At 39.8% G+C, this 23,782-nt stretch overlaps 1 long non-coding RNA gene across 1 annotated transcript in view; it reads right to left on the bottom strand.

Moving 5' to 3' along the window:
• The window catches only part of LOC122798212, an 848,568-nt gene extending 828,350 nt beyond the window's left edge, over nucleotides 1-20,218 (bottom strand). The window contains exon 1 of the long non-coding RNA XR_006364231.1: nucleotides 20,100-20,218. This is a non-coding gene — a long non-coding RNA (uncharacterized LOC122798212). The remainder of the gene's footprint in view (nucleotides 1-20,099) is intronic.
• Nucleotides 20,219-23,782: the final 3,564 nt, after the last annotated feature.

A 23,782-nucleotide genomic window follows, 5' to 3' on the forward strand; every position in this document is an offset into this window, starting at 1 on the left:
AGCTTTAACAACTGGCTCAAGTACTGGTGTCATTCTAAGGGGATCCAATGTCTGTCTGCCTGGGATGATATGTTGGACAAGCCACGCTGCTTGCAAGGGATGGCTTACACCGGTCACCAATGGGCTTCCGGATATTGGCTAAGGCTCTTGCCACCCCGTAGTGCCTTTTTAGGCAAGCCTCAAAAGACAAACCCACCTCCTTAGAAAACAAAAATGAAAAAAACTAAGGGTAATGCTGCTCAACGCCAGAAGTCTAAATCTCAAGATGCAGGCACTTGATGCACTCCTCAGCATGGAGAACATCGACGTCTGTGCAGTAACTGAAACCTGGTTCAAGGCTCCTGAGAGCACCCCAGCGCTACCAGGCTATACCTCAGATTATGCTTTTCGCCCCAAAACCCGGGCGAACCACAAGGAGGGGGAGTGTCCATATTCATAAAGGACACCCACACCTCCAGGTTAGTAGCAACACATGAAGCATCAAAGACCATACAGGTGCAACTAACCATAGGCAAAACTGCTATACAACTGGTAGCATGTTACAGACCACCCTCCCAATCTCAAGAATCCCACTCAGCCTTCCTGAAGACATTGGAGGATATGAATGTATCACAAAATACCATCATACTGGGAGACTTCAACTACCCAAACATAGATTGGGTACATTATTCTAGCCCTAATATCTTAGCCCAAAGGTTCCTGGAATTCATAAATTCAAATGCACTGGAACAACTAGTCACCTCTCCCACTAGGGGAGATAATATACTAGACCTGATCATCACAAACATGGGGACAAAATGCTCCACACCGGAAGTATACCCCTCACTAGTGAGATCTGACCACAAACTAATCACCCTGGATATACATATCCCACCTCCACCCCCAGCACAAAAGACCACAGTGAAAAATTTCTCAAAAGCAGACTTCACTCTTCTTAAGACGGAGATGGTATCCTTTAAGCCCAATGTGCCAGTGGATACCACATCCCACAATGCCAAAACCTTCACAAATGCTTTCTATGGACATCTCCAAGAATGCATGGATCATGCAATCCCAAAGAAATCCAAGTCCCTCTCCACCAAATGTAAGCGTCCTGTCTGATGGACCTCAGCCATAAACAAATTGTATAACAAAAGAAGAAAGCTACTGCACGTCAGAGCGAAATCCCATGAAGGGAAGACATCTCTGATCAACATTAGCAGAAAACTACGTTCTCTCATAAAAACATCCAAGGCAAACTTTGAGAGAAAAATCGCTAAGGACACTAAAGATAACCACAAAGCCTTCTTCAGCTATGTTAGAAACCTGGGCGGGAACCCTCAGATATGCTCAGAGTTGGTTCACAACAACAAAAAATACACTGAACCCACCGATATTGCCAACATTCTGGCTGACAGGTTCAGTGCAAATTTCTCCCCTCCTTCACCCCCAAAAGAAGAAATACTTATCCCAGCTGAATGTAATCTCCCTGTCATCTCAGATGTCCAAGAGAGAACCGCCCTAAACAAAGCAAAAAACACAGCATCAATGGGACCTGACGGTATCCCGGGGTGCGTGTTACGTGAACTCCAAGAGGAGCTAAACCCACACATAAAAATGCTATTTAACCTTACCTTACTTCAGGATATGTACCTGAACACTGGCGTACAGCAACAGTGGTCCCACTCCACAAGGGGGGGGTGCCTCTACAGACCCTGGAAACTACCGCCCCATAAGCTTAACTAGCCTGGTCTGCAAAGCTATGGAAAGAATCATTATGGAACTCATAAACAGAGACATAGGGGACCTACAGACACTTGATCCCACCCAGTTCGGCTTTGTAAAGGGCAGATCCTGCCTTTTAAACCTGGTTGACTTTTTTGAAACAGTCACTAGAGCCATTGATGAGGGCAAAGCAGTCCATACAGCATACCTGGACTTGGCTAAGGCTTCGACACAATACCCCACTCAGGCATCATAGATAAGCTAAACAGCTTAAAAGTAAACCCTTATGTCACTAGATGGGTTGCAAACTGGCTAAAGGACAGAACCCATAAAGTTAAAATCGCTGGAGCAATGTCAGACTCAAAGCCAGTCACAAGTGGTGTCCCACAGGGATCTGTCCTGGGACCCCTCTTGTTCTGCATTTATTTCTCAGATGTTAAAGCAAACATGGGAGGGCTGTGGCTGACAAAGTTCACAGATGACTGCAAACTAGGCGCCATAGTCGATACACCAGCAGACACACACATCCTACAAAAAGGCCTCACTGAAACGGACAACTGGTGCCGTAGTCACGGCCTTAAACTAAATGCCAAAAAATGTATAGTCATCCCTTTGGAAAAACAAAGTACCCACAAATTATCACATAGACAGCAACCCACTGAGTACGGAAAAAGTAATCAGAGACCTAGGGACCCAAGTAGACAGCGACCTCTCATTTGACACCCACGTTGCCAAAGTGGTTAGAAAAACATTCTACCTTGCACACCTCATCATGAAGGGATTCACATCCAGATCCAAGGATGTCATTGTACCCCTATATTCCTCCCTCATCAGACCTATGATTGAGTACAATGCCCCATTTGGTATGTACCTCAACCGGCATTTGCAACAGCTGGAGAGACCACAAAAGTACCTCACCAAAAGGATCAAGGGTCTCCAACACATGTCTTATTCTGCCAGACTAAAGAAACTTCAGCTCTATTCAGTAGCATACCGAATGCTCAGAGGTGATCTCTGCCTGACGTACAAGGCCATGTCCAATCAGGATCTGATGGACATGCTCCACCTCAAAAAATCCAAATCTATCAGGACCACGAGAGCTAAAGACTTAAACCTCGGCACAAGTATGAATAGGACATGCTGGAGGGATAGATTCATAACCCAGAGGCTTCCCATGCTTTGGAACAGGATCCCAGTTCGTATTAGGCAGAGCCGCTCACTGACTCTCTTCAAGAGAAATCTTGATGAGTGGATGGGAGATCGTAAGTTTACCCCAGGGGTCACATCTGTGTCACTGCTAGACAGGGGCACAGTAAACTAATTCTATTATATAAGGGGACCTTCATTGTGTCACTACTAGACAGAGGCACAGTATTCTAGATTTATTCTGTACATTTTGTACCATTTCATGGGGTGGCAAAAGCCACATCACTATGGCTAGGCTTACAAATGCCCCAGGGCAGATAGCCTAGTACTATACTATGAAACTATGAAACCTGCACAGATGCAGAGAGGACATGCAGACTCCTCACAGAAAGCACCCCAGCTGAGAATCAAACCGGAGAACCTCTTACTGTGACGTGACAACACAATCACTGCACCACTGCGCTGTCCTGCTACAGTGAGAAGTAGGATACTTACTGTCACGGTAAGATCTTACACAACTGTACTTTGCCCTCCCTCATCACTGTTCCAGCATTCCTTATAAGTGAGACATTACAAACGTTATTGAGGTGGATAGAAGAACGTAGTCACAGAGGAGCCCTCCAAAAACCCATGAAGGGTGGCTACAGAAATGACATCCAACTTTTAATGTCTGGCAAAGGTGTGCACAGAAGACCAAGTTTCAAAAATGAATCTAGCATCCAGACCCTTGAAAAAGAAGCACCAGAAGTGGCAACCACCCTGAAAGAATTAGCACGAACAGAAGAAGAAAACTGTTTGCCTTGAAAAGAATAGCAAAAGGAAATGTTCTTGTAGATCCAGGAGCAGACAGTTTGCTTATTAACAGCCAAACCCAATTTACTGGAATGAAAAGAAAAAAAAGTTGCTCAGATTTCCGGGTATCTTTTGTCCTGTCTATGTAATACATGAGCTGTTTATGTACATCAAAGGAGTGAAGAATCCTTTCACTAGCATACTGCAGACAGGGGAGAAAGAAGGAAGATGAACTGCTTGATTTAAAGACAAATCATTAACCTCCTTTGGTATAAAAGAAGGATTACTACGAAGAGAGACCCCGTCTTTATAAAAAATAAAAAAACAGGCAAAGGATAGATTCAAAGGCAGATGAGCAGAAATGGCTGACAAATGAGCTTTAACAGATGAATATACCAGACCAGAAGGCAGCAAGTCACACAAATGAAAGAAAAGTCCTTATCTTTGAGAGAGCAAATAGAAAATCACTTTCATTAACCTCATAGGATTTTCTTGCAGTGGGTTTTCTGGCATCCTGCAAATCTCAAAGTACATCCTCAGAAAACTGGCATCCAAAGATTCAACTGAGGGATGGATAAGTGAGGCTGAATGAAAGATCCCTTCTCCTCTCTGAGGTAACGTGTGATGTTTGCCCTGGTCAGATGAAACAGAATGGATAACCAGTGTTGTCTGGGCCAAAAGGAAGTCACCAACAAAATTTTGGACCTGTCCCACATGATTTGCTGCAGGATATTTGGTAGCACAGGAAGGAGGGAAGGTAACCATACAGAAACATCCCCTTCCAGGAAAAAGACAGGGCATTCACTTTCCAAGCCAAGGACTTGGCACTCTGGAACAGAGCTGAGGAAGTTGTCTGTTCAGAGGGGAGGTAAAAAGATCTACTTGAGGAGTACCTCACTGATGTACCAAGTCCAGAACACCTTCCAGTGAAACAGAGGATCTGTCCTGCACCTACTCAAATTGTCTGCCACAAGTTTATGCCCTAAGGGAATGTAATCCACCTGAAGAAACAACTGAATGTGGACTGCAAAACCCCAAGTCAGAACTGCCAGCCTGCAAGGAAGGTAAGACTTTATGTCCCCTTGTTTGTTGATGTACTACATGACTAGGGTATTTGTCTGCAAAAATCCTTAGAGGACCTGGAACTCATACAGAATGGAAGATAAGAAGGGCCAGAATCAGAACTCTCATCTCATTGATGTCGATATAGTCAGCCAGTTATTGAGGAAATCAAAGTCGTTGGACCTTGTGGCTGGAGGAGGCTCCCCAACCTTGATCTGATGCATTCATGTACAGCTCCTGAATGGGAAGAGGAACCCGAAAAGATAGACCTTGATTCAGGAAAATCTGGTGAATCCACCAGTGGAGCTCAAGCTTGAGACAAGGCAAGAGAGGAACTGGAAAATTAAGAGGATGGAGCTAAACAATCTTGAGATACCACTGAAATTTCCTCATATGGAGTTTGGCAAAAGCAACTATGGGAATAGTGGATGCCATGTACCCCAGACCATGCAGAAATTCCCTTACAGGAAGGACAGGAAGAGGGGAAAATCTGAAAATAAGAAATCAAACAGAGGACCTTGGTAAGCAGGAGGCAAGCCATTCATTGGTATGGTCTGAATTCTGCATCCCAGAAACACTTGGTCCTGGGGGGGGTCAATAAAGACTTATTGAGATTGAGGGTGAAGCCAATAAACATCCAAAAAGGAAAAATACTCCAAAAACACAAATTCCACGAAGGAAGACCACTCCACAGGGACAGGATTAATTCATTTATTAACACTTCTGGTACCTCGGCTTTTCGCCTTCTCCTGGAATACTCTTTTAATACAACCCCATCCCTATATATACACACACACATATAAAAATCCATAGATTTTAAACAAATCTTACCCAATTACACTTGACCATATATACATAAATATAAATACAACTACAAACATCAGATTTAATTAGACAGACACATTTTTTAACATTTTCTAAAACATTTTTTAATTTGTGTTTTTGGAGATTGAGGGCGAACCCTGAACTGTGAAAAATCATAGTGAAGTAAAGATCCCAAAACAGGAGCTTTTAAGAGGCCTGAAGAATAAGGAATCCAAAAAAGAGAATATCTGAAGGCTACCACAGAGGCCAGATACTTTTTTGTAAGGACCTTTGGAGCTGTAAAAAGTCCAAAAGGCAAAGCAGAGAACTGATAAAGTAAGTAGGAAACAGAAAAACATAATTACCTGAAGAGAGGTTGAATGGCGAATGTAGAGGTAAGCATCTTTCAAATCAAGGCATACCAGGAAAGCTCTGGGGAGCAACAGAGAAGAGAGTATTGAGAGAGAACATACTGAAGTAATGAACCTTCAGAAAGGTGTTGAGAAAGGAAAGATCCAAAGAGGGCCTGCATGACCCCTCCCTTCCTGGGAACCGGAAACATTCTGGAAAAAAAACTGTGCTCAGCTAAGAAGGGAGGACCAGTTGGATCGCTGCCTGTACTAAAAGATCCTGAAGAAGGAAAATGAGGGAGCTGGCAAGAAAGAGGCTGAGGAAGGCCTGCAAATAGAGGAAGCTTCTTCCAAACCATAAAGCAACCGGTTTGGATAATGGATAGCACCCAAGTGTATGTGGTCATCTGTTGCCAGACAGGAAAAACAGAGTCAACCCGTGGGACAGAGGAGAGATAGAACTGTCTGAATGTCAAATACAAGCATATTTGCCAGGAAAAAAGGCTTTTGACTTTTACAGCTCTGAGAAGACTTGTCTGGAAAAATTCTCTTGGAGGCCCTCTTGCCTCTAGAAGGGTGTCTAGGCTGTCTACAGACAAAAGAAGGCTTAGATAATTTTTCTGCAACTTAGGAACATAAGTTTTTTTTTTTTTTTTTTTTAGATCTTGTATAACTTTAACCTTACCATGTAGTGTCTTAAAAAGCTCAGCAGCACCAGCAATGCCAAAGAATCCTGGTTACCTAAGGGTGAATGCAGTAATTTAGCCTTGATGTCTTCAGGTAGAGTCGGGAGGTGTAACCATGAATACCTCCTCATCAGAGATCTTGAGGCAATTGTCCTAGAGGAGGTATCAGCAGTAGTAGCAGCAAGAACATTTAATAAAATGACAAATTACCTGAGAAGCAAAAGGAAATCAGGGAAGTCTTTACCTCAGAATCGGGCACATCAGTCAGGATGCCCCCAAGTTTAGAAAGAACAACTATGACATACCTAGTCATATGGGTCTGGTAATTAATGGTTCTGAAAGCTAAAGTAGCAGAACTGTACACTCTTTTTTACCATACCTTTCCAAGGCAAGACTGTCCTCATCAGAAAGTAAAAGCTTTGAGAACAATAACTTAGAGCCATTACCTACCATACCTTTCCAAGGCAAGACTGTCCTCATCAGAAAGTAAAAGCTTTGAGAACAACAACTTAGAGCCATTACCAGTAGTCACAGAAATAATAGCCAGACCAGACGAAGGACATTTATACTAACACTTTTCCGCTTCAGGAGCTTTATAGAACCACACAGGTTTCTAAGGATCAGGAGACTGCAAACCATGGGTTGAGAAACCAAAGTGCGTGTCCAAAAGAACATCCAAAACTGGAGGGACTGCAGAAAGCCTGGGAGAATCTATTAACAGCAGTTCATAGTGTCTCTCTAAATGTCAGAAACATGGGAACAATCCTACTTAAAGTATTCTATCGTACAAACCACAGTATCCCCAAAGGACAAGTACTCCATAGGGTAATCAGGAGAAAGAAAATCCCCTGCTTTAGACCCCAGGGCAAGAGGAGAATGGATTTAAGAGTACAATCACAATCTTGAGTCTAAATACAACTCTTCTTCAGAGGAATCAGATTCCCAAGGATGTTCTGAAGAAGCAGAAGACCAGGAAACAAGTAAACAGAAACAGGAACAGATAATCCTTGAGGGGGGCTTTACAGAAATAAGAGCACTGAAAAGCCAGAGTACTAGGCACCTCTTCCCTAACAAGTATTTCAGGAATCTCTCATTTGCAGCAGATGTAGGTACAGTCTCAGTGGACAGGTGGGCAGCCCCGTGATGGCTTCCAACTTGATCATGACAGGGGGAGCTGATGCAAGCACCGTACGATCTTCAGATTCTTAATTCAACCTGACAAAGACATTTGGAGGAGGCTAGACAGCAAGAGATTCAGTGTAAAGGTTTTTGGCATTTTTCTTAAGTGGAGGCTGAATGTTGGAACTGGTCAATTCAGAGGCCATGGTACCCTAAGCTAATAGTTTTGAATACTGGTTCTCCAAGTAAATGGAAAAGGGCGACAGATGACTGCACGGAATCTCGTGGACAAATACCTCACAGATCTCACACCAAGTATGGTTGTGCACAGCATCAAACAAAGAAAGCTACTGCTCATTTCTATCTTTACAGGGAATATGCTTCCTACACTCACTTTTCCCCTTCCTGAATGACATGTAAAAAAGTAAACCAAATGAAAGAAAACAGGAAGGAAGTGACCCCAAAACAGCACTCATCTTTAGCACGTTTGATTGTTGAACCAGACCAGATTCAAAGTAGCATTCAGACTGGCAGCAAAGTTGTTCTGAGGATAAGGCACTCGTACATCACATATATACTTTATACCTTGTATGTAGGACATACATCTGACATACGAGACCTGGAAGGTATAAAGGCTTTGGTATGATGGAAGGACATCCTGCTATCCTCGGCAGGATATCGTAGGTGTAAACAATATTGCAACAGTGATAAGGAAGGACATGTTAAGAGTATTATTAAAAATGTAAAGCAGAGTACAACTTACATAAGGAAATTAAGTAATAATGTCCAGCAATGCACTTAGCTCTTCTATAATGATCTCACTTAGTCCAGTCCCAAGGACCCAGCCATATATTTGGAGACAAATTTAATGCTTACTTTACCTCACCTACCCACATTGCTGTACCCAGTATCCCGGAAAATGTTGTTTCCCCTGAAATCACTTTGGAAAAAGTCATAAAGTCCTTGTCAAAGACTAAAAGAAATACTTCCATGGGGCCAGAAAACGTATGCAGCTGCATTCTCATCTATGGCAAGTATGTATCACCTGGCACTCTACTTAAAAATTTCAACCTTAGCCTATCCATAGGGTTTGAGCCACTGTGGCTCCCTTACACAATGGTGGCCCCTTTACAGATCCAGGCTATTATAGGCTAATTAGCGTCACCAGCATTTTTGCAAAGCTACTAAATGTATCCTAGCAGAACTCATTTATGCAGACACTGGCAACTTAATGGATCTAGATCCTAATTATTTTGATTTTGTGAAGGGCAGGCCCTGTCTCCTGAATCTAGTATGCTTCCTTGAAAAGGTTTCAGAAGCTGTGGACAGTGGTCACTCAGTGCACGGTGTTTATCACAATCTTGCTAAGGCATATGACACTATCCTCCCAGGTTGGTATTGCTAAAAAATTTGGAAAACTAATGTAAAATCCCTATTGTTGCCTGCTGGATTGCAGACTGGCTATCCAACAGATCCCAGGTTGTGAAATTTGCTGGTAATCTCGCTGAATGTAAAACTGTAACTAGTGGGGTACCACAGGGATCAATACTGGAAAAGTTTCTAATTGCCATTAATTTTGCAGACATTCAATCCATTAACAAAGATGTGTGGATGACCAAATTTGCCAATAACTGCAAATTGGGCATTGTTATTTATTCATACACGGATAATTTAACAGCTCCATCAAGGACTGAAATATGCATATACCTAGTAAACTGACACTGATCTCAAGTTAAATGCAAAAAAAAAATGCACTGTGGCAGCATTCTGTTAATAAAAGCTGTTCCTTCTACTTATTTTTTAAATCTTTGATACAAACTCTAAAAACAAACCACACTGGTAGAATCCTAACATTAATAGCATATATAACAAAACAAAAAAGTAATGGCTAAAATCTGGAAGAGCAACTCCAATAATGATAGAAACTCTCTAAACAAACTAAACAGGAAACTAAGAGGGCTAAGTCCAACAAGACCAATTATGAGGTCAAGACAGCATCACAGGCTAAAAAGACAACCACAAGGCCTTCAACAGCTATGTCCAAAACCTCAAATGCAGCAAACATCTGTGTGCCGAACTGGTGGTCAACGGTGCCACCTTCACTGAGAAAAACAACTTGCAATAAGCATGATGCTTAATACCTTTGGTATTTAAAGGTAACTTCAGAATTCTGAAGCTCCAACACAATAATTGCAAACTCAACTTTGTATTTTAGGAACTTATCCATTTCATGTCTAGCCTTGTTTAACTTGACCCTGGCTCTGGGGTCATCTAGTTAAGTCTCATATTGCATCTGCAGCAGCATCATCTGTAAATTATAAAAAGTGACCTTAAACTGTGCTCTAACACAAGATTCACGCCCCTGTATTTCCTGTCTAAATGTCTCCTTAAATTCTCCCAGCGGGAGTAGAACTTTCCCTCTTTAACTATATTCTCTCCCATCTCCCTGTGAAAAACTATTTTCAATTAACATTGCAAACATTTGTTCTTTACAAAAAGATATATTTGGTCTCCATAATCTAAGGAGGGAGGGGTTTCTTTTCCACTGAAGCAACAGGGTAAAGATTCAGGAGAATAAGTAGTAACATTCACATTTCCAGCGCTAAACATGCATGTTCTCCATTGATACGATGTTTGTCTACCTTAAGACAATGTGCCATAGTGTGGAGAGTAACAGGCATATTTAAGGAGAGGCTCAGCCACCAATACACATGCATCCTTCATTCCTATGATATTGACATAATTATTCATATATCTTCCTAATGGAGGTATGGTACATAACCTGTGACCAGTATTAACTTCTGCATGCCTTAACAATGCATTTTAATCTCCTCCCCAAAAAGTCACACCCCTGAACAAATCCATTCCTTCAGAACACTTCCAATATCAGTAATTAAGTAGCCAAAGGGAGATATAATGATTAAGAAAAGTTTACTATTCTACTCCTATTAGACATTTTAAAGCAGGCCTTCGACCCCAGCTATCCTCAATCCTATTGAAAATCATCACGAGAAACTGCCTATGACATAAAATCACAATTACCCTTTTTCCACCCGGACACTGACAAAAATCCCTACTCTTTGCAGCTTCCAATGTTCCTGCTCCGATAATGCGTCCTAAAGGAAAACCATGCCTGGCCTAAGTATCATAAGTAAAAGTTTCACTCTCTTAACCGGGTTAATAAGCCCATTTATATTTCATGAAAATAAGTGGAACATCTAACAAGACGTATTTCCCAGTCACAGTAAATTTTTTTTTTAAATCCTAAAATCTTGTATCAAAATAAAAATCTGAAAGACCCAGCGGCTCTCTATAAATTCCCCTCAACACTCCTCACAGATTCTGCTAACCAACTAAAAAGAAAAATTCTTTTAACTACAGAAATTAAATCTTCAAACCTCCCATAAAGCATTATAGAACTGTACACACATTTATGTAAAAAAATTTTTTTTTTTTATACATAAAGTAGCTTCCAAGGTGGAGATAATACATTTTTTTTTTTACATAAAGTTGCTTGTAAAGTGGAGATAATACACCCTCCAATTAAGATGGTTGGGAGATGTATATCCTGTGCATATTATACATAAAGTAGCTTCCAAGGTGGAGATAATACATTTTTTTTTACATAAAGTTGCTTGTAAAGTGGAGATAATACACCCTCCAATTAAGATGGTTGGGAGATGTATATCCTGTGCACGACCAAGATTCAAATACTGGTAATAATACAGCTACTGAAAATCGAATTGCTTTTTGCAAACATTTTTGTCCACATTCTAATAATATATATTCATAGGTGTGTACTAGGCCAATGGCCCTGGAGTCTTTACAAGCCTAGCCCATAGGATTACCTTGGCATCGTGCCACCCGACCTTAGTTTCCAGTGTCTCTGTCGAGTAAAGCCACTGGAGTGATCCCTGAGGTGAATCTTCTATTTCCCATCCACTCATCAAGATTTGTCTTGAAGAGGGCCAGTGAGGTGCTCTGCTTGACATGTACGGGCAGTCTATTCTACAAGGCTGTTTCAGTTCTTAACTCATCATTAAGATGAGGTATCTCGAGTCCCTCTTAGCACCACATCTATCTTTCTAATAAGGTTGCTCTCCAAGCACCTAACATTACGTGCTGCCTCTGCTGGACATGCCTTCTAAACAAAGGAAGAGGCTCTGTCAGAAGACGAGGAGAACTGGGCCCTTCTGTATCTACCAACTCCGATCTCTGTGTTGCAGCCAGTTAAATGATTTGGTCAGATAACTCCCTTTTAATTCTAAAGATCTCCTCCACTGGAACAGAAAATAAAAGGGACCGGGTGAAAAAGCAATCCAAAGAGATGGTGGGTACAGCAGACTAAACTGAATGTTATGCAGCCTGCAGAGCTTTATAGCAAAGACTGCACAATGATGCCATGTCTCAGAGGAATAATCTTGATTAAAAACTTATGAGCCCCACTAACGAAAAAAGTCTTTTTAGACACCTAGAAAGGGAAGAGATACTGTTCCTTTAGTGAATAAGCAGTAAATCTTGCAATGGTAGGCTGGTGAATCCTCACCCTTAGTACTGGCAAAAGAATCAGCTGGTGCGCTCTATCTTTAGAAATCTTTATTGCTGGTATACCAGTCAACTGAGAGCTCTTCCTAACTACAAGTCTAGCACAATGTTCTGCCTCCATATTTCCTGGGACCTCATGAATTCTAATATTCTTAAAACATGCCCTATCCTCAAAATTCACCACTCTGGCCTCCATCATGTCCACTCACTTTTCCAACTCAGCCAAATAGTGGTCCACAGTCATCAGCATAGTGTTAATTTTGACAAGGTAGTCTGAGTGCTAGGATAAGGACCCCCCCCTTGATTTTTGCAATCCACTTGTCCAGTTTCTACACAGAACTACATAGCAAGGCACTGATCTTTTGCAACTCCTGAATAATTAACTCCAGGGAAGCCAGAGGAGAATATTCTCTTTACACATTAGACCCTGATGCAGACCCAGGCCAGTCTCTCAGAGGTTCGTAAGTGAGATATCGGGTAAGCTACCACATGATGCTGACTGCCTGCTAGAATTCACAACTCCTCTTTCCTCTAGGTCATCATTTTGTCCTGAACTTAAGCCCAAGTTTAGCCAAATAACTTTTAAATTATTGCCACTCAACATTTCACAGAAATTCTCATAAAAATTACTTTATTCCACCAGCAAGAGAGGGAACAGCACTATTCAGCTACCAATGGGCTCCCATCTTAACTGAAAGTCCAAAGCAAATTAATTTTAATGTTCACAGTGGTGAGGAATATTGCCTTTTTCACATCTTCTCCAAATTTATCTCTGGCCCAAAGATGCACAGGTCCTTAAAGGAACAGTTTGTCAAATGAAGGCATGTGACCTTACTGTGCATAGCAATGCCAGATCCCACAGCTCTGGCCAAACCCGCTACTAAGTTAGACAGACCTTGAGTCATTAGGTTGATAATGGAGTTAAAGACTCAGACAGCATCTTACTTTTAAATTGTCAATTTGGCAACTGCTGTACAGCATGATGTATTTTGAGAGAATCATGCTCAAAATCCATCACACGTGAAAGATAATTTAATGGTGCTGGGGAAAAGGTAGAGGATGCGTAAACCTAAGTCCTTGACATGTGCATCGCCCTAGACACCTTGTCTGTTGGATGGACATTCAAGTTCTGAGGGTATCAGAGCCTTTTTAATGGTAACTGCAGAAATGAAGATATCAGGCTTACACATCTCAGATCAAACTCCCACTATCTTGAGGCTGAAAAATGTGGTCAGCATTTCTGGGAAAAGAGTTCACTATATCAAATTTTTTTCCACAAGCAAGTTTGATTATATCTCTCAAGATATCCACCAATTGAGAGACTGCCCATGAGGACTGTTGCATAGACGCACAGGCCTTCTGCAGCATCCTCTGTGGATATGGCATAGGATTTGTGGGCCATCATCCCTCTCATGTACAATTTCTAAATATTCACAGAATATGAAGTCTGCATCCTCAGTGTGGACCCTGCCTGCTGTGGAAGAGACTGGTGGATAGCCTAAGTGACTCTGCTTCCACGGGGCGTTCCTCAGTATCTTTACAGAGGGACAGTATAAACCTGAAAAGGAAGAAACCCTTGTTGGAGCGCACACCATGGCAAGGGCCTGCAGAAAGGCTGATGCCTCCCTAACCTGTTCCATAAAAGGTGGCTAGGTCAAAAGCCATGCAGAAGCTGTTTTGATTAAGTGCAGTGTCAGCATTAGTGGACAGAATGCTGTTCACTGGAACCAATACTAATAAGCTTGTTGGCTTGGCATCAGTGTTGATGCTGAAAACTGACTCAGTGCTAAGAAACTTGACACTAAAAAACCTAAGTCTGTATATGCGAGTCCTGACACAGATTATGAAAGGCCTCTGCCACTCAGATGCTGATGGTAGTAATGAGAATCCATGCCCTAGCATCATCAAGAACATTGCTGAAGCTAACAGCACATATATTAATAGCATCAATGTCAATAAAGCCTCTATCAACACATAAATTGTTGACAATGACACTGTAGCAGCCAGCGCATCAAAAACAAAGAGATGCGATTCTGACATCAGACCAGCACAAAAAAATTGCACTGCCAGTAAAGAACTTAAAGGTGGCCAGATAACTGGTGAAAAAATCCTCTTGGATTCCATGTCATCAACAGATGGAGCAAGGGTTTCGTGCATCAGACTACCTCTTTTGAGCCTTCATCTGGGACTGGTCAGAATTAATTTCAGGCATGGCAGGTGAGGAGTTACTGTTGTGTAAAGGTAGTCACGAATTAAGACACGAACAAGGGAAGCTTACTAATTCAACTCAGAAAAGAACCTCCTCTTAATTACATTTTTGTTTCTACTAATAAAAGGAATTCCACTACTTGTCTTCACAAGAAAATGTGTTTTATTACAAAAACAGTAAGTGCTTTCATCCTGTAACAAAGAGGCTTTATTAAAATGTATTTATTATTTTTATTTTAATTTACATTTGTTGACCAGGAATGTCTAACTGAGCTGGAGCCCTTTTTCAGCAGAGTCCCGGTGAGAAAAGCTCCATAATAATACAAACAACTAAAATAATCACAGTTTTAACAAGTTAAAAACTAATAAAAGCTCCATAATAATACAAACAACCAAATCAATCACAGTTAAACTAATAAGTTAAAAACTTAAAATAGTGATTTAAGACTAGACTCCATATTCTAGACATTAATAAGATTAAAAGAAAATGTCAGGGATGAAGAAAATGTTTTATAGTAACTGAAACTGTAGCTAAGTCTAAGGATGTTATTGCAGGGAAGGTAAGGAAAATGAGTGTGTACAGATAATGGGAGGGAGGGAGGAGGAAAGAGTAGAATAAGGGAAGTGTACAGATAATGGGAGGGAGGGAGAAGGAAGGAGTAGAATAAGGGAAGTGTACAGATAATGGCAGGGAGGGAGAAGGAAGGAGTAGAGTAAGGAAAGTGTATCAACTGTTAAACTGTTAAAAAAACTATTCTCAACCTCACTTTGAAAGGGGAAGGCAATGGAAATCCACAGTGGAACAAGAAAAACAGTTGTGGCAATTTAAACTCAATGCCACAAAGTTTCCTGGAAATCACTGTCAATGTTTGCATATTGTCAATGCTAAAACTAAAATGTTTGGAATACTAAATAACTTCTTAGAGGTATCCCTGGTACCAAATGGTGTTTGGGTTGTATTTGTTTTATTATATATTTAGATAATGGGGTTAGAGCCCCTGATCAGTTTGTCTCAGCTGTGAGGAAAAATGCAGGTAGAACATGATGTGCTCACGAATACTACAAACGATGCACATGCAGTGGTTCTGGAATACTATTACAAAGTAAAGGGTGAGTGATTGCGGAAGAACAAGAGGTCTTTATCTTTGCCTTGAAGGAGGTTCTGGGAATACCTTGGTTTTGATGTATATTGTGGATATGTGCTGTAATACTTGTAATGCTACAGTCATAGTATTGTGTTTTAGTTACTGTGCACCGGCTTAGAGTATTTGCTTTAAAGTTTTGTTCATCTGTTTATAATAAATTTCTGAACTTTGGGAAGAGTAAAATTTATCTCTACTGCATATGAGATACCGAGCTACGCTGAACATTGTGACTTCTTTGCATCCATATAGGACTGGACAACACCAGGGGGAAATGCTTGGTGGGACAGTAACCGGCTGTGCATCACACATTTAATTAAATAAAACTTTCATCTTTAAACATGTGCCCACTTGTGTATAAAACAACAAACTCAAACCATGCTCTACTTTGGCTGATGGCCTTCTAAATCAATACCTTAAAATAGCAGCCAGTACTATTGCCTACCCTATTTCAATCCTTTTACAGAGGTCAGTCAAGGATTCCAGTGTTCCCTGTGGTGGTAGTGATGGGGGGTGGGGGTTGGAGTAGCACAGTATCCTTGTACTCGCTGAAGTAAATTCAGCAGACGTCCTTAACTTTGGATCTGTCTCAGCCTTGTCATCCCTCTCCAAAATACTTGAAAAATGTGTTCACAAACTGAGTGCAAGTACTGTATTCTCCACACAGTACTATTTTCATCCCTCCCATAGTACTAGTACTGTACTACTAACATTTGTAGATGCTGGCAATAAAGCTAGAGATGATGTCAAACTGGAAATTTCCCTGTTTCTGGACTTGTCTAAAGCTTGCAACATAATCTTGTCCTCCTGTGGTTCAAGAGCTAGCGCTACTTGTCCAGTGGGTAACAGTCCCTCCAGTTATGAACAAGTACCTATTTATGCCTTAAACCTTCTTACACCCCCCCCCTTTCATCATTCCCTTCCTTACTTCACTCAACTTCTATCCCCTGACTCTCCTAAACTAGCAAAATATCTCTAAATAGTCATTGTTAAACAAGTTGCAACTGTTCTTAACCATTTGTTTAATTTGGTATTAAACTGTTTTAAGAGAATTCTTTGTTTCTGTAATACTCTGGAACTTTTCTCCCCAGGCCTCCACTGAAAATCGGCACCTACCCATTCAGATTTTCCTGGTAATCATCAAATGTCAGTGAATAAATGTAGACATAATGATCTTCCAAATTTATTATCATTGGTTGAACTTGTATTAATGTACATGTGTCAATTCTTGCAATAACCGCTGTATAAAACTTAATGGAGTTGTGTCACAACTATCATCTCATCTATATTTTTCCTGATATATATTTATTTGTATATAACCCAAGTAACTTATTTTTAATTGAAACTGTAAATTATATAACTGATGTCACAAGTGACTAAATAATGGGACTGTTTCTCATGAATAAAGGTAGCTTAAATGCTAATAAATAAGAGAAAGTGGGATGTGAAAGAGCTAAAGGAACTGTGGGGAAACAGTGTAAGAAGGAATGCTTGGTTATTTACATTAAAAAAAATCATTGTATGTATTTAAGAAAAATTAATATATTGTAAGATTTTTGTTGTTTAAAATGAGGATTAATAATGGGGTGGGCTGCGGTTGCTGGCTTTAATGCATGATATCAAAATGTCAATAGATTTCACACTGCTGTAGTCTTTGAGATGCACATACCTCTCAACCTCTTGGAGCAAAAATTTGGACAAAGCCTAAAATGATGGGGGGCAGATTTTAAATATTGCTCTTACAAACTTAGAAAGTTGATATAATAGGTTTTGCATTAGCATGAATTTTCTGAAGGATGTGGAGTCTTAAACTCAAATATTTGTCATTATTTAATGACTTCAATCCTGGGCAGCCACGGTTGTGCAGCAGTTAGTGTTGTCGCCTCACAGCAAGAGGTTCTCCGATTCAATCCTCGGCTGGGGTGCCTTCTGTGTGAAGTCTGCATGTCCTCCCTGTGGTCGCATGGGTTTTCTCCGGGTGCTCCGGTTTCCTCCCACATTCCAAAGACATGCTGTAGGTAGACTGGACACACTAAATTGGCCCTAGGCGTGAGTGCGTGTGTGTGTGTGTGCCTTCTGAGGAAGGTTGGGCGCCGGGCTGGCAACTCGACACTGTAAAACTCCACTGCCAATCATGAGCAGACAGGTGATCTGCTGTGGCGATCCCTAACCAGGAAAAGCCAACAGAAGAAATAATTAATATTGGTACACACCCAATTTCATTTAAGTGTTTTATAACTATGTTTGGTGCATGCTAATTTTACTTGCTGATTTTGACTCACTTATTCTGATCACATGGCTGATTCTCAGTTCTAAAGTGAGGTTGAGAATTGTTTAACAGTCTTGATAAAGTCTGTTTGTTGTTACAGGGCAAAAGCGCTCAACTTTTTTGTAATAAAACAGATTTTCTTCTGAAGACAAGTTGAGGAGCTCTTTTGGTTATTAGAGATTTGTTTTGTCCTTCAGTAGCTTGGCTGTGGATGTTTTTTGCTACTTTGTTCTTTAAGTCAATATCAGGAGACAACCAAACAGCTTCCACTACACATCAATAACCTTCACTGTATTTTCTTTTTTTTTTTTGCAGTGGCTCTGCCATACATTTATACTGAAAAACAACACATGACTAGACCTGTTTTGTGCATTTGTGTATGTAGCATTTCCTAGATTTACCTTTTTAAGGATAGGATGATGACCCAAAACAGGGTGTTGCTTAGGAGAAACAGAAGATGACTAAGTACATGGTTCAGAAGAATCTTTACCAGAGCTTGCTCCAGTAAATAAAGCTCAACATATTTCTAAGAGTCAGCTTAGTAATTTTTCTACAGATACAGTACTTCTGTATACTACACTGTTTTCTAAACAAAATGGGCATGTTATTCCTCAAAGGTATACTGGTGAAATGAAATGTTCATTGTCCAATGTCCAAATGGGCCAATGCCCAAGAAAAGGAAGACATTCCTTAACCCATCTAGAGAAACTATATTCTACATATTTTCCTTTGAATGGCTAAAGTGCAAGAAAGTACAGAGTTGGGCCTAGGCAAGCAACATAACAATTCTGATGATGATGATCAGAATTTACTTCTAGAAAGAGCTAAAGAAGCATGAAACAGCTAACAAAAACATCAATGTTTTTTGAGCTAAAAAGCACAAGAGCCAACAAAGGCCAGCTTGGGACGGGTCACTCTTCTTGAACAAATAGAAAATGAAGCAACAAAGACCTCAAGAGACCAGGCACCATAGTGTGTTATGGGATAGTTGGAGGGTGTTTGGCAACCTGGGAATGTTTTACCAGCTGAGTGGCCCTAATGCCTGCTGGCCTAAGTCCTGCAGTAACAGGGATTAAATCTCCTCTGACATCCAAACAAATACATTTTACTGTTTTAGGGATCAAATGCAGGAGCTTTCCATAGCAAAAGTTGAGATCAAGACCAAGATTCAAGCTATGTGAGTAGCAGAACAGAACTAGCAAGCTCAGCGACTAGGCACAATCTTCTAGTGGAGTGCTTTTCTGAGCATCTCTTAGAAACACTACAGCATACTGAGACCACAATCCTTACAATATAGAAATGGATGGAACTTGCCTAGAAACAAGACTGTTCATCTAAAAAATAAAATAAAGTTTTAAGGGGTAAGAGATAAAAATAATGTGTGCATATATTTGAAGAGAGAGTATTTTTTATATATGAAGGGGAGGGAGCAATATAAGGCTATAAATACAAAATTCAATTTCTAGTCTACATTCCGTTACAGCAGCAGTTCTAGTATTGTCTTTATGTTTATATAAACCAAACCAACAATAAAAACAGTAGTGTTTAATGTTTATATGACAGAAATAAGCAATTGAATTTAAGATCAAGTACTTCACAGTATGAATTAAAATTTAGTTTACCAAATATTTGGTATTAGTAAGAACAACCAACCTTGTTTTCAGTGGCATCATTGAAGTTCTTTATTTGTGAATTCTTAACTATTATTTTGGAAATGAAGACTGCCAAAGTGGATTTTTTTTAATAACTAAAAGTGCAAATGAAGTTAGCACATGCTGTAAACATTTGTGATTCCTAATTGTCCTATGGGAGAAAACTGCTGGAATACAAGGTGGCATACAGACATTTTATAGTTATATAAAAACAGCTGATTTTTTTTAATTTCCAACATCAAATATCATAACATTTCTAGTACAAAGCAGTTACAAATGGTAGAACTCTAAACAATGCTATGTGAGCCAGTAAGAGACTACATGAATATATTAGAGTATACATACATAATCAGTACCAAAATGGAAGGTTAATTTGTAAGACACTGTTTGAGAAAATGGTATTTGTTAAGCTACAGTGTCCTGTCCTAATGTCTATAGGAGCTGTATATTAACTAACTAAATGAACAAAGCTCAGTAACATAGGAAGTGTCATCAGTCTAAACAAAAATGAACAAATAATCAAAACTATTCAGCATGGCAAATATACTTTTCAGAAGTTGGATTACATGCCAATGCAAAGACAATAAATATAAGCATTTTAAAACTAAATAATACAGTACCAGATGCTGAATTTGGCATTCACAAGACAGACCAGTCCAGAACTGTAGGATACTGGTACAAAGTACCTCTCCTTAATGCTGCTTGCATCAACTCCAAAATGCAATGTGACCGAGCCTGTATTAAAGAAAAAAGAAAACACAACACAATTCCAGGTCAGCTGTACAATTCACAGTATTGACTCCATAAGTATACTGCAGTATAAAATACAGAGAGGTAACAAACGTCCTTAGTCAAAGGAGCTATATCCTATTTATAGATGCTTATGATTGGACAGCTGATCATAACCTGTTCTTTGTGTATTCTTAAAAGAGACTCCTTGACATTGAAGCTTGGGAGATGAATTTCTTAGGAATCGGTTTTGAAAACACCTAAAATTAAGTTATGATAGAGACCTGAGCATAATCATTTGTAATACATGGGAATTTTTAGCTGTCCTGATGTACTGGATAAAAAAGCTATAAGACTGCAGAGAGCCTAGTTCTAAAAGCGTTAAAAGCAGTAACACACCACACACAGTCACATAAATGGCAGACAGAAGCAAAGTGTACCTCTTATCAACCAACTGCTTTAAAATTTGTCAGACACTTTGCACTGTCAAAAAACTAAATTGTGGCAGTGTAAAATGCATTACAGCTTTTAAAACAGTCAGTAGGCTTTTCATACAGTTCCGTGATGGCTGCCTTCTCTGTGGCAGTGACAGGCTCACTAAAAACAACAAAGTTCATACTCAAGAAAATAGCTGTAAACACGCTTGTGCTGAGGTCTTATGTACAAATCTCATTATAAGGTTATGTGTTTCATAATTTCAAAGCATTATCAGAATGCTTCTTGTATTACACAATGATTATGCATGTTAGAATTGTTTAATTTCTACCACAGACCATGAAGCACTACTTCCAGAGTTTTAATACCAGATCAAGACAATGGTAAAAGTAACTGGAAGTCAAATGAAACTGAAAATAATTCTAATCGAAAATACTGCAGTCTGCACATATAGTATTAAATACAGATAAAAACAGTATCTAGTTTATGCTTAGAACATAAGTTGAAAATTTCAACTTATGCTGTAAGCATAAAGTAGAAATGCACCTTAAGTTCATATTTTTCAATATTTTTAGTAAGGTGTAAATACCTTATAAATTATAAAGCAGTTTATGTGAAGAAGCACTGACATTATTTAATGATGAAGTAGGTAGGGCATGTTTATATTCAAGATGTACAATAAACAAAATCTAAACTCTGTATTTATAACATTTTATTGCTATTATGTTTATGTATTTTAAAATACACTTGAAGTCAGACTTTTAATTACAAAAGTTAGTAAACAAGGGCAACCTAAATTTCTGAAAGGACAGCACATCACATGGATTCTCTCTGACTGTATTAAAAACACAGTGAACAGAATTTATAAAATAGTTAGGGCAACTACATTTTGAAATTATAAGAATTTATGGTTCACATGCAAATAAAGAAATTCAGAATATATCAAGAGCAATCACAAAAGGCATTATATGCTCACAAGTTTTTCAGTGACAATTCAACTGTTTATGAGACGGACTCTAAAAATGAATAATGAAAACTGGTCAGAAATATTCAAGCATATAAAATTTGCATCTCTAAGATCAAAATTTGTTTCAAATACACCGAAAAACATTCTAATTATTCTTGAGCTTGAGTTTCAAGTATATGCTGGGTCTTGGCTTCACTAAGATGGTTCTCAGATATGGAGGTGCCAGATTCAAATTATAGATCCGGACTGAGAAAAGAGACTTTTTAATCTGTCTAGCAGTAAAACACACAGGAACAGTTAAAGTAAACTTGGTAAACAAGTGAGAGCAGAAACACCCAAGTTTTGCACCACGGAGATGCAGAGTTTTTAAATCCGTATACGACAGCCACTGAGACATGTAAAAACACAAAAATAACTAATACACGTATATAATAAACATAAAACACTAACACCATATCAGTGTGTAGCACACACAAACCCATCCAGCTGCCAGGAAGCATTCTGAGTGCAGACTTTCAAGTGGATTCCATTAGGGGACTGCCTCACTCCCATCCAGGCAGCATGCAGTGCAACACCTTCACAAAATTATCTCCCTTATTTCTCAGTTGTGTTCTTATACTGGCTACAGAAGCACTGATAATAGGAGGTTACTCAGCTAGCAGCCCAAGAGCTTTTTTAAGCCTATCCATTCCTGCCCATGGGCTAGAATGGCTTTGGTGTATGCCTGTTCCTTAGGGGATCTACAAACTTCCTGTGTCTGTAAGGGCCACAGGTGCCAAAGCCAGGTGTGAATTTGTGATTTCTCATTAAAGAAAACCAGACAGAAATAAAAGTACAGTCCTGAAAGCAGCTTGTGATGACACTAACACAAGAACTAAAAGTTATTCATTACACCTGGTTACTGAGATGTTCACGAAGAACTAAAAGCAAAGTAGCCTTTGTAATTAATCCAACTACTCCAATACTAGCTCATACGAAGGTAATTAATGCAAAACAAACACAGAAGGAGTTTTACATCATCAGCTGCAGCTGTATGGGAAGTTCCAAAACAGGAACACTCCAAATGACATGATAAACAGAGGTTCTGTTGTATCTTTCGGCTTATCCCGGTTAGGGGTCGCCACAGCAGAACTCCGGTCCGCTAATGTTTGGTAGTGGATTTTTACATGCCGAGTTACCAGCCCTGATGCACAACCTTCAACGAAGGCATGCCCATTCACGCATGCCTCCACACAGAAGACGCTCTAGCTGAGAATCAAACGCGACAACGTCTTGCTGTGAGGTGACAACGCTACCGCAGCACCACTAGCACAGGTATAAACAGAGGTTCTGTACTTACCATGTTGGATCCTTTTCATTCCAGGTCCATCCAGTTCAACTGATGGGGATCCAGTCATGTTGTGGATCTGACCTTAAGATCATTCTTTAATCCTGCAATGCACATGTCCCTAACCTTACCTCAGATCAAGTTTGCCACTTCTTTAAGACTGCATCAAAAATACAGAGCATAGAGGATGTTGTGAAGAGCATGGACTTCAAACAAATGCACATTTCTGTCTGGATATAAATGGTGGTAATCTGGAAGAGGTGAGGTGGATGGGTTGTTGAATTAGAGGGACTAAGGATGAAAAGGATGCAGAGTTCTGTTAAGTATGTAATTCTGTATCCTATTTAATTTCATCTGTTCAGTTTAACTGATGGGACAGAATCCTAACCTACAAAGTTTTCTGGGCAGAATCATGACACGATATCCTCAAGGACAAAAGCTCCAAAGGAAGACATAGTTCTGAAGGGAGATTCAACTTGTAATGTTTGGAAAAGGTATGCGATGTAGACTATGTTGCTACTATACAAATGTCATCCATTGACAAATTTATGAAGGCGGCAGTGGAAACTGACACAGACCTAGTTAAGTGATCCTTTGGCTTCAAATGGTAAAGGCAATGTTATTTTGGATACTTCATATTCTATACTGAAAGGAACAAAGGATATAAAACCTATAGATTTTGCTCATTGAAGGTAAAAATACAATTGTCTATGGACATCTAAGGTATGAAGAAAAAGTAGAGTCTTGCTGGAATGGTTTGGAAAGAAAACTGGAAGGTGAACAGACTAGTTAAAGCTGGAATCAAGACCATTATGGAATGAAGGTAGGACTGGATCTTAAGGAGA

Source organism: Protopterus annectens, chromosome 3.part1 (assembly GCF_019279795.1).
Source record: "Protopterus annectens isolate FY-2018-M chromosome 3.part1, PAN1.0, whole genome shotgun sequence".
Lineage (NCBI taxonomy): Eukaryota > Metazoa > Chordata > Ceratodontiformes > Protopteridae > Protopterus > Protopterus annectens.